This window comes from Chelonoidis abingdonii, chromosome 4 (assembly GCF_003597395.2).
Source record: "Chelonoidis abingdonii isolate Lonesome George chromosome 4, CheloAbing_2.0, whole genome shotgun sequence".
NCBI lineage: Eukaryota > Metazoa > Chordata > Testudines > Testudinidae > Chelonoidis > Chelonoidis abingdonii.
The window spans coordinates 115,960,785-115,978,148 of record NC_133772.1 but is presented as its reverse complement, the minus strand read 5'-3'; positions in this window follow the sequence as shown (position 1 = coordinate 115,978,148).

Here is a 17,364-nt window from a genome sequence, read left to right as displayed (position 1 = left end):
GAAAGAATGGCTGCCAAAAACTCCAAAGGTAATAACAAAGTGTTTTTTAAGTACTCAAAGCAGAAGCTGCTAAACAACCAGTTGGGGCGCCTTGACGATCAACTACAAAAGGAGCGTAAAGACGATAAAGTTCATGGATCTTTGCTTCAGTCTTCACGCTTGAAGGATGTAGTGGACGATCAGACTGAGCTGGCTTTTGTGGTGACACAATCTGAGGAACTTCACTATTGAAGTGTCATAGAGGAGGTTTTGGAATTATTGATAAACTCAACATTAACAGTCACTGGGACAGATGCATTCACCAGAGTTTCTGAAAGATTCAAATGTGAGTTGCGGAACTATTAACTAAGGTTGTAACCTGTCCTTTAAACGGCTTCGGTACCCAAGACTGAAGTTAGCTAATGTACTGCTAATATTTAAAAAGGGCTTAGAGGTGATCCCGGCATATTACAGACCGGTAAGTCTAACATCAGTACCGGAAAATTAGTCCGAAACAATAGTTAAGAATAAAATGTCAGACACATAGAAAACAAACTGTGAGCAAGAGTCAAATGGTTTCTGTAAAGGGAACATCTGTCTTACTAATTCTATTAGAGTCTTTGAAGGGTTGACAAACATGTGGAATAAAGTGGATCAGTTGACATCGTATACTTTAGATTTCCAGAAGCCTTTGACCAAGTCCTCACCAAGGCTCTTACGTAAATTTAAGCTGTCATGCGGAAAAAGGAAGTCCTTTCGATGGACTGAGAACTAGTAAAAGACAGGAACAAAGGGTAGGAATTATGGTAAATTCTCAGAAGGAGAGGGGTAACTAGGTGGTGTTCCCAAGGGTCACTTTAGGACCAATCCTATTCAATTTATTCGTAAATGATCTGAAGAAGGGGTAAACAGTGAGGCGACAAATTCTGCAGATGTACTAAACTACTCAGAATATTTCGCCAAAGCAAATTGTGAAGAACTTCAAAAGATCTCACAAAACTAAGCGATTGGGCAACAAAATGCAAATGAAATGTAATGTGATAATGTAAAGTAAGCACATGGAAAAACAACCCCACTATACATACAATATGAATGGAGGCTAATTTAGCTACAACGAGTCAAGAAAAATCTTGAGTATTTCGTGATAGTTCTCTGAAGATGTCATGCAGTGCACAGAGGCAGTCAAAAAAGCAGGACAGGATGTTAGGAATCATTAAAAAAAAGGGATAGAGAATAAGTCTGAGAATATATTGCCCTTATATAAATCGATGGTATGCCACATCTCGAATACTGGTCACTCATATTTTATATACCTCTAATCTATCCTTAGTTCCTCTTTTCCAAAGCTGAAAAGTCTAGCCTCTTAATCTTCTCTATGGGACCCCTCAAACCCTATCCTTTAGTTGCCTTTTTTTTGACTTTTCTAGTGCCAGCATATTCTTTTAGTGAGGAGACCACATCGTTACACAGTATTCGAATTGGGCCATTTTACCATCGATTTATATAGGGCATAATATATTCTCAGACTATTCTCTATCCTTTTTATGATTCTAACTGTGCGGCTGACGCTCGTGCCCCTGCCGAAACGCCGACGGGAGGGTGTACAGATGTGGTCTCCTCACTCAAAAAAGATATGCTGCATAGAAAGTTTCAAAAAAGGGAACTAAATGATTAGGTTTGGAGAGGGTCCATAGAGAAGATTAAGAGGCTAGGACTTTTCAGCTTGGAAAAGAGAGACTAAAGGGCCAGGGGATATGTAGAGGTATATAAAAATCATGAGTGATGTGGAGAATAGATAAGGAAAAGTTATTTACTTATTCCCTATACCAGAAAACTAGGGGTCCCAAATGAAATTAATCTAGATAGCACAGGTTTAAAACAAATAAAAGGAAATTTTTTCTTCACACAGTGCACAGTCAATTGGGAACTTCTTACTAAGGAGGTTGTGAAGCTTAGGGACTATAACAATGTTTAAAGGAAGTGGATAAATTCATGGTGGCTAAGTCCATAAATGACTATTAGCCAGGAAGGGTAAAGAATGGTGTCCCTAGCCTCTGTTCACCAGAGGGTGGAGATGGATGGCAGGAGAGAGATCACTTGATCATTGCCTGTTAGCTTCACTCCCTCTGGGGCACCTGGCATTGGCCACTGTCAGTAGACAGATACTGGGCTAGATGGACCTTTGGTCTGACTCGGTATGGACGTTCTTACGTTCTTAATAACACAAGGGCTTTATCTTGCACTGGACTCTAGCCATTAGAAAGGGTTATACTCAGAAACACTTGAGCTAATCTGACATGCCAACCATTAGAAGGCAGTAATGCACAATACACATACTTGGTAGTTCATTACTTTAACTTCAAGGCCAGAATGTAATCTCTGCATCACAGACTGGTTGCAAAAGGACAACTCAGGGGATGGGGTGAGGATCCATGATGCCCTCTTAAGATTTTACCTGCATTAGAATAAAGCACCTCTTGTTGGATTACATTAAAATCACATGCCTTAGGTCAACCAAGAGCATCCTAATGTAACAGAAATCCAGTTCAGAGGAGCTCACCAGAGAAGTTGGTAAAGAATATTTTACACAAAGACAAGATGAACTGACTTAAACCAGGGAGACACAGCATGAGGAGACTCACTAAGCTGACAGGACTCAAGCAAGAATGGAGCAACTTTAATAAGGAGATCAGAGAAAATGAAATTACAATAAAAGAGAAGAAAAGAAGGGCCAACGTAATGGAAATCTCATCTGACTACAAAGGCAGCAGAGATGAAAGGTAAAAGGAACATTGTGTGTTTTATATCTTCATGTTTTTGGTCTCAGATGCATTGGCATATCCCTGCAAATGTCAGCAAGTCAGAAAGTAAATCAAAAAGAACTGAGTTGATGTTTTTTAAAAGGAACAGGTCTGGAGAAGGTGAAATACAGCACATCAGGCCACCCAGATAATGAAAGGCAGCAAAGGAGATGGAGAAAGAATGATGTCAGCTCCTAAATGAGAAGGTTGGTGAAAGAGATGTATCCATTAGAGATCCCATTAAGAACCATTTAAGTAACAGTACTTCGGGCTGCAACTTTTGTTCACTCTTTCTCATATAAAATGGGAGCCGTTGGATAAGAGGTTTCAGGGATGGGTCTTTTTGAACCATCAATGACCATTGCTGTCTTCAAACCAGTCCCATAATGCTTTGAAAACACTGGGCCAAATCCTGAGATACTTACTCCATCCTTATTCTAGCAACATTCATTGATTCCAGCGGGAGTTTGCCTGAATAAAGACTGAATAGAAATGAGTGTGACCTGAATAAGGACCATAGGACTTGGTCTCAGTGAAGACAGGGGGCTATTCAGGGACAGCCTAAAAAAGGGTGACACACCATCATCTTCTCTTCCATTGTATTTCTTCATGACACTTCCCCTCACTGTATGGCTACAAGAGTGCACATTAATTCTCTGTGCATGCAGATGATCTACAGACCACCTCTGTCTCATTTCTGCCAGTGCTTCAGAAAATGTGGTGTAGCTAAGAGAAACATCTAAGGTGTTTTGACTTGTAAACTCCATCTCAAAATGCTAATTTGCCAGTCTGACTGTCTCAAGAAGAAACCTTTGATCTCCAATATGGAAACAATTTCAAGGGGAAATTCCAACAGATGAGCAAGCCTGCTCTATAGACCTTCACTGTGAGCATATAAGCATTCAAGTCTGAGAGAGACAAGATAGGTGAGGTTATATCATGTATTATACCAACTTCTGTTGGTGAGAGTTTTCGAGATATTACCTCATCCACGTTGTCTCTCTAACATCCTGGGACAGACACGGCCATGTCTGTGAGGCATTCAGATACACTAACGGGAGACATAAAAACACCTCCATAGACTAGGGTGACCAGACAGCAAATGTGCAAAATCGGGACAGGGTGGGGGATAATAGGAGCCTATATAAGAAAAAGACCCAAAAATCGGAACTGTCCCTATAAAATTGGGACATCTGGTCACCCTACCATAGACAGAAATGTAAATCAGCTACTTGGAGTAGGCAGAAAAGCTGATCAATGGGAGTTTTAAAAAGATGTGAAATACAGTGAGCCTGGAGGTGCCAGAAACCTCATCTGAAAGCCTGTTCCCATGAGATTTCTGCACCAATGAAAACTCAGATATACTTGGATAAGTATCTGAACCTGTCAGGATTTATTTGATCAGAAATGAAACTCAGAGTCATTTGACATTCTGAGGGAGTAGGGTAGTATCCTGCAACACATTGTTGTGGGAGAAGTAATAAAGCCATGTGACTAATAACTTTATTGAAACAAAACTGCTGAAATTGGATCAGCAGCAATTCAGGGCTATTGCAGCTGTATTAAGCCTAGTATCATTACAGTAACGCCTCACTTAACTTTGCAGTTATGTTCCTGAAAAATGTGACTTTAAGCAAAACGACGTTAAGCAAATACAATTGCCCCATAAGAATTAATGTAAATGAGGAGGCTAGGTTCCAGTGAAATTTTTTTCACCAAATTTTTTTCACCAGACAAAAGACTATCTATCTATCTATATATACACACACACACTATAGGTTTTACACAAACAATTTAATACTGGTACACAGTGATGATGATTGTGAAGCTTGGTTGAGGTGGAGGAGTCAAAGGGTGGAATATTTATCTTACTGGTAAATGATGAACTAGCAATTGGCTGAGCCCTCAAGGGTTAACTCTCTCACTCTACAAGGCAGCAGGAACGGAGGGAGATATGCGCATTTCCCCTTTAAGTACACTGCCTTGTTAATTAGATCAGACTGCTGAGACCACAGCTGCTGCAAGCTCCCTCTGTCCTGAGCCCTGATGTGTCCCCCCTGCTCTATGGAAGATGGGGTAAGAGGGGTGCAGGAGCAGGGGGAAGGGGACACCCTGACATTAACCTCCTCTTCCTCCCCCTCTCCCCTCCGCACAGCAAGCAGAAGTCTCGGGGAGCAGCTCCAAGGCAGAGGACAGGAACAGCACATGGCAGTGGGGGTAGGGACAGCTGCAATTGCTAGCCTGCTGGGCAGCTGCTGCACAGGCAACTTAGGGGAGCTGGGAGCTGATCAGGGGAGCTGATGGGGAGCTGCCGGTCCACCCTGGTTCCAAGCCTCCACCAGCCAGGTGCAAGGGGCTGCTCTTCCTGCAAGCAGTAGACAAAGCAGGCGGCTGCCAAACAAGGTTAGAAGGGAACATTACACAACGTTAAATGAGTATGTTCCCTAATTGATCAGCAACATAACAACGAAACAACGTTAACCAAGACGATTTTAAGTGAAGAGTTTCTGTAGTCAGTAGGTGCTTTGGCATATTGCCTGTGTTGTCATAAAAGCAATCAGTCCTTGTCATGTGTAATAAGTGAGTATGCGTCCTCTCTTCATCTATCCAAACACATTCAATACGTGTACCGAGTGACTTTTGGGTGGTCCCTGACTGTGAGATTAGAGTGGTGAGTGACTGAGTAGATAGGCAGGACTTAAAGGATCTTTAATATGTTTGGGGGCAGAGTTAAGAACCAGACAGAGACAGCGCTGTTGTGCACAGCACAGAGACATTGCTGGTGGAAGGCTTTTCAGCCCAACTGCTATCAGGGCACCAAGGAGTTGTACATTTTGCTGTTGTTTCTGTACTTTGCTGGTTTTGCAGTTTAAATCCCTGTCCAATATTGTAAATACTTCTGAGAAAAATGGTCCAGGAATACAGTACTCCGTGTCTGCATCTACTCATTTCTCTCCCAAAGGAGGAATAAACGACAACTTTAGTCCATTCTTTCTCACTCAGTCTAAAGCCCTGGTTGCTCCCCCCATACCCGGGTTCCCTCCAGGTCCTAGCAACACCAGAATATTGCCAACCACTGTTTCACAAGTAATACAGATGGACCTTCTGGGAACCCTTTTGTGTCCCACTTCCCGGTCACAGCCCTCTGACTGATAAACACCAATGCAGAGAAATGAGGAGCCACTGAGAGGTTATTCAAACAGGGGGAAATACAGGTTTAAGTGTAGGCAAACTGCTATGTAGTGTTACAGTTCACTGTTAAATTGCAGCTACCCTAGAGGCATTTCAGAGGCAGTTGACATGATTCTTTTCTATAAGGCCAAATTCTCTCCTCAGTTACATCTCTGCAAATGTGTTACCATCAGTGGGGAGATGTAGGTAAGAGAAGAATTTGACTCATCATTTGAAAAGCTCTTTGGGATATTTTGGGTTAAAATGCAGTGTAATGACAATCATAAAAATAAACTCCATAGCATTGTTTTTCTGTGTGTTTGTAACATACTGGCTCAGAGTACGTGCACCCACTGCCCTCTGCTGCCTGGAGTGTGTCAAATCACTTCCAGTTTTTAATCAGCTTCTAGCAACAGAGGTGTAGATCTTTTGGCTCTCTGTGCAGCTGCTTGTGTTTCAAAAGTCAAACGATGGTGAGTTCTCTCAGTGAACTCATATATATGCAACAGCTGGGGATGGTGGTTTTGTGTGGATGTGTTTGGCCAGAGATCACTGAATGTTGCTTCAAAGAGATATGAAGAGAAAAATTAAGAAAAACATTGGAGCCATTTGCCAGCAGCTATTGGAACAAGTGGAAAGTCAGCCAAAAGCAGAAGATCCGGGATGACACACAGCACTGGTTTCTTATCATCAGTAACTAGAACTGGGCAGAGACTGAAAGGAAAGAAAACTGACAAATATTCATTTGGATTTTTAAATTAATTCCCTTCAGCTGTGTGCACTTCCTGCAGATATTCGGGTGAACAAGTTTCCTGACACGGATAATCATGGCAACCGCAAATGTTAAGTGAATATTGCAGAATACTTTTCATTCACAATAACTAGTATTTTGTGGTGTTTAGAGTTGCTTGTAATTATTAGAACTAGGAGCACTGGCTGTTGGAAGTCTGAAAGGACAGGAAACAGGAGGGGGAGGAGTTCAGGAGGCAGAGTGAGAGTTACAGAGGGTGCAGCAGCAGCTTGGTAAAGCGGTTTCCACTTTAAAAATAAAGTCCTGTTGAAGTTTGTTAGTACTTTGCCTGGTTGATACAACATATTTGCACCAAAATCCAGTTCGTTCCTCCAGTTTAGCAGACAGTAATATACCATGTGATCCATGTCCAGTGAAAACAGGAATCCCAAACACCAAATACACTAAACAAATACACTAAACAAATACACTAAACAAATACACCAAATACACTAAACAAATGGCCTGTGAATGATCTCTGGGCCAAGAATGATCTACAGAAACTATCAGGGAAATAATTTTGAATTATGGACACATTCGGGAAAACTGTTATTTGTTTCCAGATAATATGCAAACAGAAAAAGGGTCAGATTCACTGAATACTGTATTATCATACGTATTATGGGTCACTCCCCCAGCTCCGTCAGTGATGAAGAAAAGGTCATTGGAAAAGGAAGTGAGGCTGGGCCACAGACCACCATGATGCCTGAAACTTTGTGCTGGCCTGTGGCATAGGGGTAGATTTCACCCACAGTGCCAAATCTTGGCATCATTATTGAGCTAAAACCTGCCCTGGTTTCAATGGGAATGTTGCCTCAGGAAGGACTTCAGGATTCATCCTCTTGGGTTTTTTACGTCCCTTACAGTGAAATAGAATTAAACTTACCTGCTGTGTGACCTTGGACAAGTCACTGCATCTCTCAGTGCCTCTTTCCCCTCCCTTGTGAGCTCTCCAGAGCAGGGACTGCCTACTATTGGGTTTTTGTACAGTGCCTAGAACAATGGGATCCCACCCTCATTTACGGCATCTAGATCCTGCCATAATATAAATAATTATTGTGGTCAGCGTCCCTTTAAAATAGTAAGTGAGAAATCCCTCCTTACCTCAGAGAGAGCAGAAACAGTAGAGGGATGGGGTGGTATCCTCCAGCTTTAATTAAAAGCTTAAAGGGGATTACTGCATGGTGCTGGTTTATTCTAGGGGGCTAATATCTTGTCTGCCATATATGGCAGAATTCTGTTCATTAAGAAATAGATAAGCTGAGGATTTAGTGTTTCTCTTATTAAGAGACATTCCTGTGTATGCAGCAGGAAGAGCTGAACTAGAGTCAATGCTGTATTCATCATCTTCTTTTATTAGAACCATCAATACATAGGGTGCCAGATTCCTTCACCAAAATCCATTATGTTACACCAGGGATGAACTTGACCCAGCATGTTTTTTCCCCAAAAAATGTCACCTAGTGGTTTATTTTGTTAATACTGGAGAGTTCTGCATTGGTGGTGTTTGCCTAACAGGACTGGGCTGTATGTCAGAGGGCAGTAGTAGAGCTGTCTGCTTGTTGGGTATTACTGTTTCCTGATCCAGCCACAGTCTATATGCCATTGGAGCCCACATGCTATACAATATTTGGATTTAACAATATAAACAGCATGTCCTAGTGGGAAATTAAAGAGGCACCTGATTTCCACTCCTAGTGGAACCTTTTGAGGATTTGAGGTTAAGAAACTAAGAGGCAGGTCCCTACCTTTGATGTGAGGCACTGCCTCCTCCCAGCTGTGCCAAGTGCAAACCCATCTGAATCCTGTGGATATGTACTCAGCATGGCTAGCCCATACTGTTGTCCACCGCTGTCTGTGCTACTCCATCTACACTGCTCTTTTTAGCGTGCTTGCTTGAGGAGATCTATCACTTGTCTATGAGAGCTGGGAATCACACCCCTAGCTCCAAGCATAGACTGAACGCGCCTTTTCAGGTATTCCAGCTCCATGTTCACTGCTGGGAACAGAGAACTAAAGCTTTCCACACCCTAGATATTTTGCAACAAATCCATAGCCAACCAGGACTTGATGGTTCTCACTCTGCTGCATGGGACCATTTGTCATTTCATACCAAAGTCAGGGGTAGAACCCAGATTCATCAGCTTCCACAGCAAAGCCTGCTGCTTATTGAATTAAGGAGAATTCCTACGTGCCCGTCAAGTCTCAGTCCCCTTTCCTCCACGTTAATTGGCTGAGTTATGCACCAGTTTTCATAATGGCCAGAGAAGTCCCTTTGACGGCCTTTACAAACATTTTCACTGTATTTCTTGTCCATTTTTCCTCATGAAAAGAAAACCACTAGATCTGGATTATTTTCTGTAGGGTCTCTTTTGTTTAAGCAGTTGTGCATATGACTCACTGTCTAGGACTTCGTCTCCCAGAGAAGTTCCTCAAAAAGCAATATCGTCTTGGAAATAAAGCTGTTTAAGACTGAAAGGCTGCATCACCAAGGTTCAGACCTGAAGGATACAAAAGCAGGCGCATGACAAGTAAAGGCAGCCCAAAGTGCAGGATGAGCTCTCCTGGAGTAAGTGGCAGGCAGGCACGATTACCTTTTTGGAGAGGTCTACAATAACCCCATCTGTTAGGGAGATGATGAAATGTGCAGTGAAGGAAATGAGTTCATGAACCTTAGATGTTAAAAAAAAGCCCATTCAATATCTCAGCACTGCCTAGAGCTTCCTTTTAGCTTAAAAAGCTTAATTTCTTTTGTCAAGTACCATTTGCAGATCTAATATGACATCAACCTTGTGTGCATGTTGCTCTTCCAGTACATTATGTATTGTAGAGTACAAGCTCTAAGCAACATGATGATGTGAATGTAATTTACCTAGAGGCTGCATCCCAGTCTTTAATTCCTGACTTCCTGGTCTGACTAAATCCACTGCATGAGTCCTCCCTCCCCCATCAGTTACTCTTCTGCAGAATAAAGGATCAGATTTATGGGGCAGCCACCTTAAGTTACACTCATACAGGAATGATGAAGGATCAGTAGACACCTTAGGAACTCTTCTTTCTGATAATGTTCTCTCAAAGTGGTTGTCATTTAAAAGGATATTGTGCAGTGGCATAGAGCCAAAAGTTAGGTATTATAAAAATAAATCAATACAGACTTTTGACATGCCCTAATAGCAATGTTGTTATCACTTTAAAAGAAAAAATATTTTTAAATTAATGTAAACATTCCCCTGCCATGACAGAAGCCCAGATCCAAGAAACCACATTGTGCTAGAGCAGTGGTTCTCAACCTTTTTGGGTTCAGGACCCATTTGTAAATGTTTATGGCCTGTCATGACCTAGTAAATTGTCTGAGGGTGGAGGCCCTGGGGTGGCTTCAGTTGGATCCTGCCCTCCCCCACCCCCAGAGGAGGGAGGGTTGGGTCCTGCCTGGAATTCACCCTACAGTGTCAGCTAAGAAGAGAATGGGACTTCAGATGGGGGAAGAAAGAGAACAGCTATTATTCAACCTGTTGGGAAGAAATGTAACTGAAAAGACCAGGCTCTGGTTCCTACATCCTATGTTAGAGAAGGGAGAATGGAATAAAGCCACACTCTCACTGCTCTACATGCTGGGCGTTAAAGATGGAAAAGACTCATTGTGTCATCCAATCTACTCCTCAACCAACATCTATTCCCCATAGCAGAAACCCTCCATTAGCTTCTCCACCTCTGTGGTAAATCAGGCCTGCATTTTTAAGCTAGCTGGGTAGAAAAAATGGTGCCCAACTAGGCAAAAATATAGGCTCTTTGCAAGACCAGTCCGGGTGCTTTCAACAAGGAACATGGGCCAGTCCCCCAACTGGATCATTTTAAATGGCTAAAACAAGGAATCCCCCAACATTTTCCAGAAAATGATAAACCTCAAGGAAGGGGAAGCAATGGGACTATTCCAGGCTGATAGAACTCACCATTAGAACATCTTTCTTTGCTCTCAGCCAGTGACCTTGTCCACACTGCACCTTGAACCATGCTAGCAGCAACTATGTTAAACAGGTCTAGTACTCATAGCTTGGCAGTAGCTCTGCTGTATCACCATTTTCCAGCATTGCTGTCACTAGTACAACTCTAACACTGTTTTACTGCCCAGTATAGAAATGGAGTTTGATTTTAGACTCTGGCCAACATAAACCCATTCTATTGATCCACTGGGTTACTTATTAGTATTGTTTCTGAACATTCATGATAGGTGATGGATGCAATTATTCTAGGCTGGAAGCGTGTTTAGAAATGGTTACAAAGCATCATTGTGCGGACAAGACTGAATTTCCCTTTGCTAAATTAAATTCCATTATTTCTAGTTAAATCCTCTTGCACCGTCCTAACCAAATCCCTCTCCTTCCTACAACTCCTTGTAGAAGGTTATTCTTTGCCCCATCAGTAGACACACAGCCCAGTTATGCATACTTGGTTCTTTTACTTTTTTCCTTGTAAAATCACTCTGGCCCCCTGATTGCTGTCGTAGGGTCATCTCTGAATTCCCTACCATGTGGCATCATTGTTGAAGCTACTGCTAGTTAAACAAAGCAGTGCAGAGAATAAATGGAACACACTCTTGAGAACTCTAGAGGGGGTTGAGGGCAGGATTTGACAGCAGAGAGAAAACAAGAAGATGAAGCTGTTCCATTTCTGAGTGTTGGCTTGAAAAAAGAATCCAGTTTAATGCATAGGTGCTCAGACACCATGATGATGAGCCTGATGGAACTAGGATAGTTCCTCTAGATTAGCTTAGATGAGATTCCTTTAGCCAAAATACAACCTACATCTTTCCTGCATTGAGATATACAGAATTGTGTATGGAATTGCATAGAATTCTGGGTGTACACAAGATGCAGTATATTTTGATAATCTTACTGTCCTTTCACAGGCAAAATTCCCATTGATTTTCCAGTCTTGTGAAATTTCCTTCAGCATAAACAGCAGCTGTGCTATATCTTGGTCTTGAAAGGATGTCTGTGACTTTTCATAGTCCATGTCTGACTGAACTACCACTTAACAACACAGCTATACTAAGCCAAATTCTTACCTAGGTGTTGGATTCTTTCAATTAAGCTGGATGCGTATACAAAAATATCAATATAAAAAATAATTGTTTGCCAGGACACAAGGTGTGCTGAGTTCTTTAATGATGCTGGCAATATAATTCCTGCCACACACAGATTTTTCCTGCTTGAGATCCTTTCCTTGCTAAATGGAGATTGGGGAGGGTGGAAATTATGTTAATTAAAAGCCATTTTCAAAGGCAGATGGTAATAATGAGTCTGACATGAAAGACTATGGCCACCTATAAAAATAAAATAGCATAACACTTAACCCTTTGCTGAGGAAAGACATTAATTAGCAAGGTGGTCAGGCTTTGCATGAATGAGGCAGTGTTTTCATTTCCATAAGGTTAGGGTTTAATAGGGCTGTTAGTGCATGCTTTCAGGGATCAGCTGCTAATATCATCCAAACCACTGCAAACCGACTGCTTTTGGATCTTCCATCATCTGAAAAAAAGCTTAATTGGCACACAGATGCCTCTTGGCAAACTATGGCTAAAGGTAGAATTTTCAAAAGAATCTACATGATTTAGGACCGCACATCTACCTGAAAGTCAATAGGATTTGTGATCATAGATCACTTAGGCACACTTGAAAATCTCAGCCTAAAGTATGCCCTGAGTTGTCCCCATGCCAAGGAGATGGATGGAATAAGGGGAGCCCCTTCCTCCTAACACCACTTTGGCCCAGCCAAGTACAAACAGCAGGCCAAAATCCCTGCACAGTGCTCAAGAGATTCAAACACACTGGTGGTTTAGGGTATGTCTAATTGTGCTGAGCCAGGTAAGGGGTAGGCTGCAGTGTCTAGAAACCATGGCACTGCACCTCTTTCATTGTGAAATTATTTCAGTCTCTAGTCCTGTTTACTTCCACTGACTCTTGGATATCTTCTAATATAGTTATTATTAGAACATTAGAACACTGAAACTCTCATTAGAACATGCAGCATTCAAAACCAGCTGCAAATTCTTCAACACTCTCCAAAAAAACTGCTGTCAAGGGAAGAGCATAGTAATTAAAATAACCATTATAGATCATGGCCTTCTGTAACTGGTATTGTTACTCACTTTGCTAAGTCCCTCGGCCCGCGCTGCTTCCAGTAGTTCCCATTGGCCTGGAGCAGCGAACTGCGGCCAGTGGGAGCCGCGATCAGCCAGAACTTCGAACAGCAGGTAAACAAACTGGCCCGATCTGCCAGGGGCTTTCCCTACACAAGTGGCAACCCCAGTTTGAGAAACTCTGTATTACAACAATGCCGGACTCTGGGAAATGGGATGGCATTCCTGCAACAAACCCCTAACCTATGTCTGAGTTATTGAAGTCCTCAAATTGTGGTTTAAAGACCTCAAGGTGCAGAGAATCCTCCAGCAAGTGACCCATGCCCCATGCTGCAGAGGAAGGGGAAAAACCTGCAGGGCCTCAGCCATTCTTCCCTGGAGGAAAATTCCTTCTCTACCCCAAATATGGTGATCAGTTAAACCCTGAGCATGTGGGCAAGACTCACCAGTCAGCACCCAGGAAAGAATTCTCTGTAGTAACTCAGATCCCATCCCATCTAACATCCCATCACAGACCATTGGGCCTATTTACCTGCTAATAATCACTTCCCAGTATCAGAGTAGGACTTTATGTGGCACCAGGTGAATAATGTTAATTCCCTACTATCGTACACTGAACTCTTTCTATCATTGGCATTAACCTGATCCTTCCCGTTAAGCCTGTGCTTTGCAAACACTCTGGTAACATAACGCTTTCACAGACATTCACAGTGGCAGGTGTGATTCTAAGGGAGACACTTCGTCTTGTTAGAGCACTGGTTATCAGTAAAGGCACAAATAGAAACATAAGAGATGCCAAGGTAGAAGATTTGAAAAGAAAAAAAAAGCACAAAATGTATTAAACATGATTACAATCTAAAAAAATTCCAGTGCTTCTTCATAGTTTAATTCTGAAATGTATCCATTTCAAACTAATTAAGTATGGAGGCACCACTAATAAATCTGAATATTTCTCAAGGAGAAAGGAATGGCTTGGAATTTAATTTTTTATTAAGCTGTTGCTAAGGTCTATGCTAATTAAGCCCAGGCATCAATAGCAATTTATCCAAAGTGAGATTTGAAAATGTAAATACCACGATAAAATAAGTAAATAACATTGTGTTGCCCCAGTGGAAATGAGACTGCCAAGGGATTGTGAGGGAGTGGGGGAGATGAGGAAAAGAGAAGAGAGAGAGGATGTGTGTGTCTCTCTCTGTGTTTCTCTGATATAGATTGTTTAATATTTTACAAGGCCTGCTGGGCTCTTCATGTAATTCCTTTGGAGAATGGTTCCCCTGTTGTTGTCAGTGTTAAAGGTTGGCTGATGAGGTGCCAAACAAATATATTGTCATGTCCTGCCCCCAGGGGCTGAGATGAAACAAAGAGCAGGGCAGGGGTTGTGAGAGAGTCTTCAGGGACAAGAGTGGATCCCAAGGGTATATTGTGACAGATGTATTCTCATTAAATGATATAAACTCAGTTTCCACCCACTTCTCTCACCAGACACGAGGGCCGATTCTGCTCTAATGCACATCAATGACAAAACTCTCATGGGTTTCAGTGGGACCAGAATCAGGCCCAGAGGCAGCAGAAAGGTTGGGCTACGGATGTATGTGGGTAATCAAGAGGGGAGGCATGTGTGTGGGTGGGTAGATCACATCAGAAACGCTGAAGGCAGGATTGTCAAAGCCCAGCCTCACTTGCTTTCTTTGCAATATATGAATTATTATTTGTATTAGAGCAGTATCTAGAGACCCCCACCAAGCTGGGACACCCATTGTGCTGTACATACATACTGTGAGAGGCAGTCCCTGCTCTTGAAAAGCCAGTAGTCTAAACACACAAACAGACAAAGAGTGGAAGAAAAGAAGTGCTGTTATCTTCATTTTACCAATGGGGAACTGGGCCCAGCTGCCCAAGGTCACACGGTGTGTCTATGGAAGAAACAGAAATTGAATCCAGAGCTCCTGAGACCTAAGCCAGTGCCTTCACCATCCTATACAGAAGTAAGTTAGCTCCACAGTTATCTATGCCCACAACTGATTTCTCTTGGGCATCTAAGTATCTGATTTGCATACATGGTCTGGTACCACACATAGACATACAAATGAAATAAACTGCGCACATAATAATTGGATATGTGAAAATGGAGACTGCACTGAGTCCAGGTTGAGGAAAAAAACATGTTCTCTCTTCCCCTCTTCCCCTCCATTTTAAGGTGGTGAGTTTTGAAAAATCTTCAGAGTCTGATGTGACATGGTCCTGGGCACAACTCAGCTGTATAAAGGCATGGCTGAAAGAAAGCAGGTACCTCACAAAGCTACTATATGATGCAGCCAGTCCCCTGAATTCTGCTATACTTGATTAGTTAAGCTCCTCTCATGCGTGACTTTGCACCTGTTACTGGATGTAAAGAATCCACATTGAGATGCATTTGTTCCATTACTCATGTCCCATCAATAATGAAATGAAATTTGTTCTGAATCCTCCCTGGGCTCACCCAAGAGTTCTGCACCATGCTCCTTGATTGCTTACTGAGGGCCTGATCCTCATAGTGGATGGGTATAGCTGCATGAAAAACAGAAGGACAGGAGGATCACCAATGAAACCTGGGTTTCCTTTAGCCTCATAATATCACACTACTGTAGCATGAGATCCATTGTGGCAACACAACATGGTGACACTGCATGAAAATCAGAGCACACAACTTCTTTATGGATAGATGGGCCCTGGGCCCTGTTATGAGAGTGCTCAGTATCAGTATGTAAGTCAATAATTAGCAAATAGAACTAAATGGTGTTCAAGAATACATAACATAGTTTCTGCATTTTGTAGGGCCAATAAAACGAGTTGTGCCCTGCAAATGTCTTCCTCCATGCAGCCCTTTACATCAGCACTGAGCAGTACCAAAACTTTTTGCTATTGTGCCATAGAGGCGTGGTATAGAATGGGGTGAAAAGCGCTGTACTGCTGCATGAGAACCCAAGCATGAAACTCATCAGAAACAAAAGTGGAAAGGGAGTAATCTACATTCACTGTCCAAGCTGAGAGAAATGCAAAATGTAAAAAAAGTGAAACCAAGAGTGAAAAGTAAAACAGATTCTTAAAGTTCTTAAATAATATCAAGGTTTAATGTTAACACGGCTGAGGAGAGCTCTTTTTCAGCAATATCTGATAGTTCTCCCTTTAACAAGACATCCCCTTGCATATGTATGTTTAAAGGCAACCCAAGAACATCAACAATATTTTGTGTCTGAATAGTATTCCACTTTGTTCTGAGTACCAATGCATTTCTAGTGAATGGCATTAATCCTGTTTCTTTTCTATGCAATTGTTTGTTCATTTGGTTTGTTTAGCATATAATAAGGTTGTAGGCAGCTAAGGGACACTTTTTTTTTTTCTTTTTTTTGTATTTATCATCATTAGGTTTTATTATTTCTACAAGTTCTACACTGTGGAACTTTCAACCTGATATTATTCTGTGTGTCCTGATATCATCCAAATAATGCCAGCTCCGGAAACGATTATACAGATGCTGTGTGGTATTTGCCTAATGAGGAGAACATGTTTTCCCGTGCTGACCTTTCTGTCACATTTCAGCTTCCAAAGGGAGAGAAATGTTTTCTGTCCTCTTTAATGTCAGGCTCCCTGGCTCAGTGCAGCTTGAATATACACGTACAAACAAGCAAGATCATTAACAAGACACTGTCAACTTGAAAATCTCCCTTCTGTCCAAACATTTTGTACCTGCCATTGATACAAGGAACTTCTAAAATGGAAAGGGGGGGGAAAAATTCTGTCCTTTCAGTTTGGTTAGGGTTACACTGTGACTTGACATACATGTTTGCACAGGGGAATAAAAAAAGAGTAAAAATCCCTTTAATAGCAATGCACAGTCAGCATTGTCACTTATTCTCTTTGTTCCAGGTGGACCAGTGCAACAGAGCTGGCTTGCGAGGTTGTGTGGATTGTGATATAGATTCATAGATTCATAGACTCTAGGACTGGAAGGGACCTCGAGAGGTCATCGAGTCCAGTCCCCTGCCCTCATGGCAGGACCAAATACTGTCTAGACCATCCCTGATAGACATTTATCTAACCTACTCTTAAATATCTCCAGAGATATAGATTCCACAACCTCCCTAGGCAATTTATTCCAGTGTTTAACCATATAGGCCAGCATTAATTTACTGCTCCTCTGGAGAATGGGGAAAGCAAGCAGGGAAAGCAAGCAAGCTTCAGTCTGTCACATAGTACAGACTATGTCTACCTTCTAAACACTAACAGGGGAGCAGAATATACTCTGCTAAGAACATTGTAAAAGGATTTTAAAGGAAGTTCCTTTGGAAATGGGATTTTTTAAAATAGTCCATTTAAAAAAATCAAGTTGGCAGTGTCCTTTGAAATTATTGCAAGGGTGCTGTGATATCATCTACAATTTGGGGAGTCTGAAGTGCACAGAAGCACTAGGGAAATTTTCTTGAACATTTCATGGAACATGACTC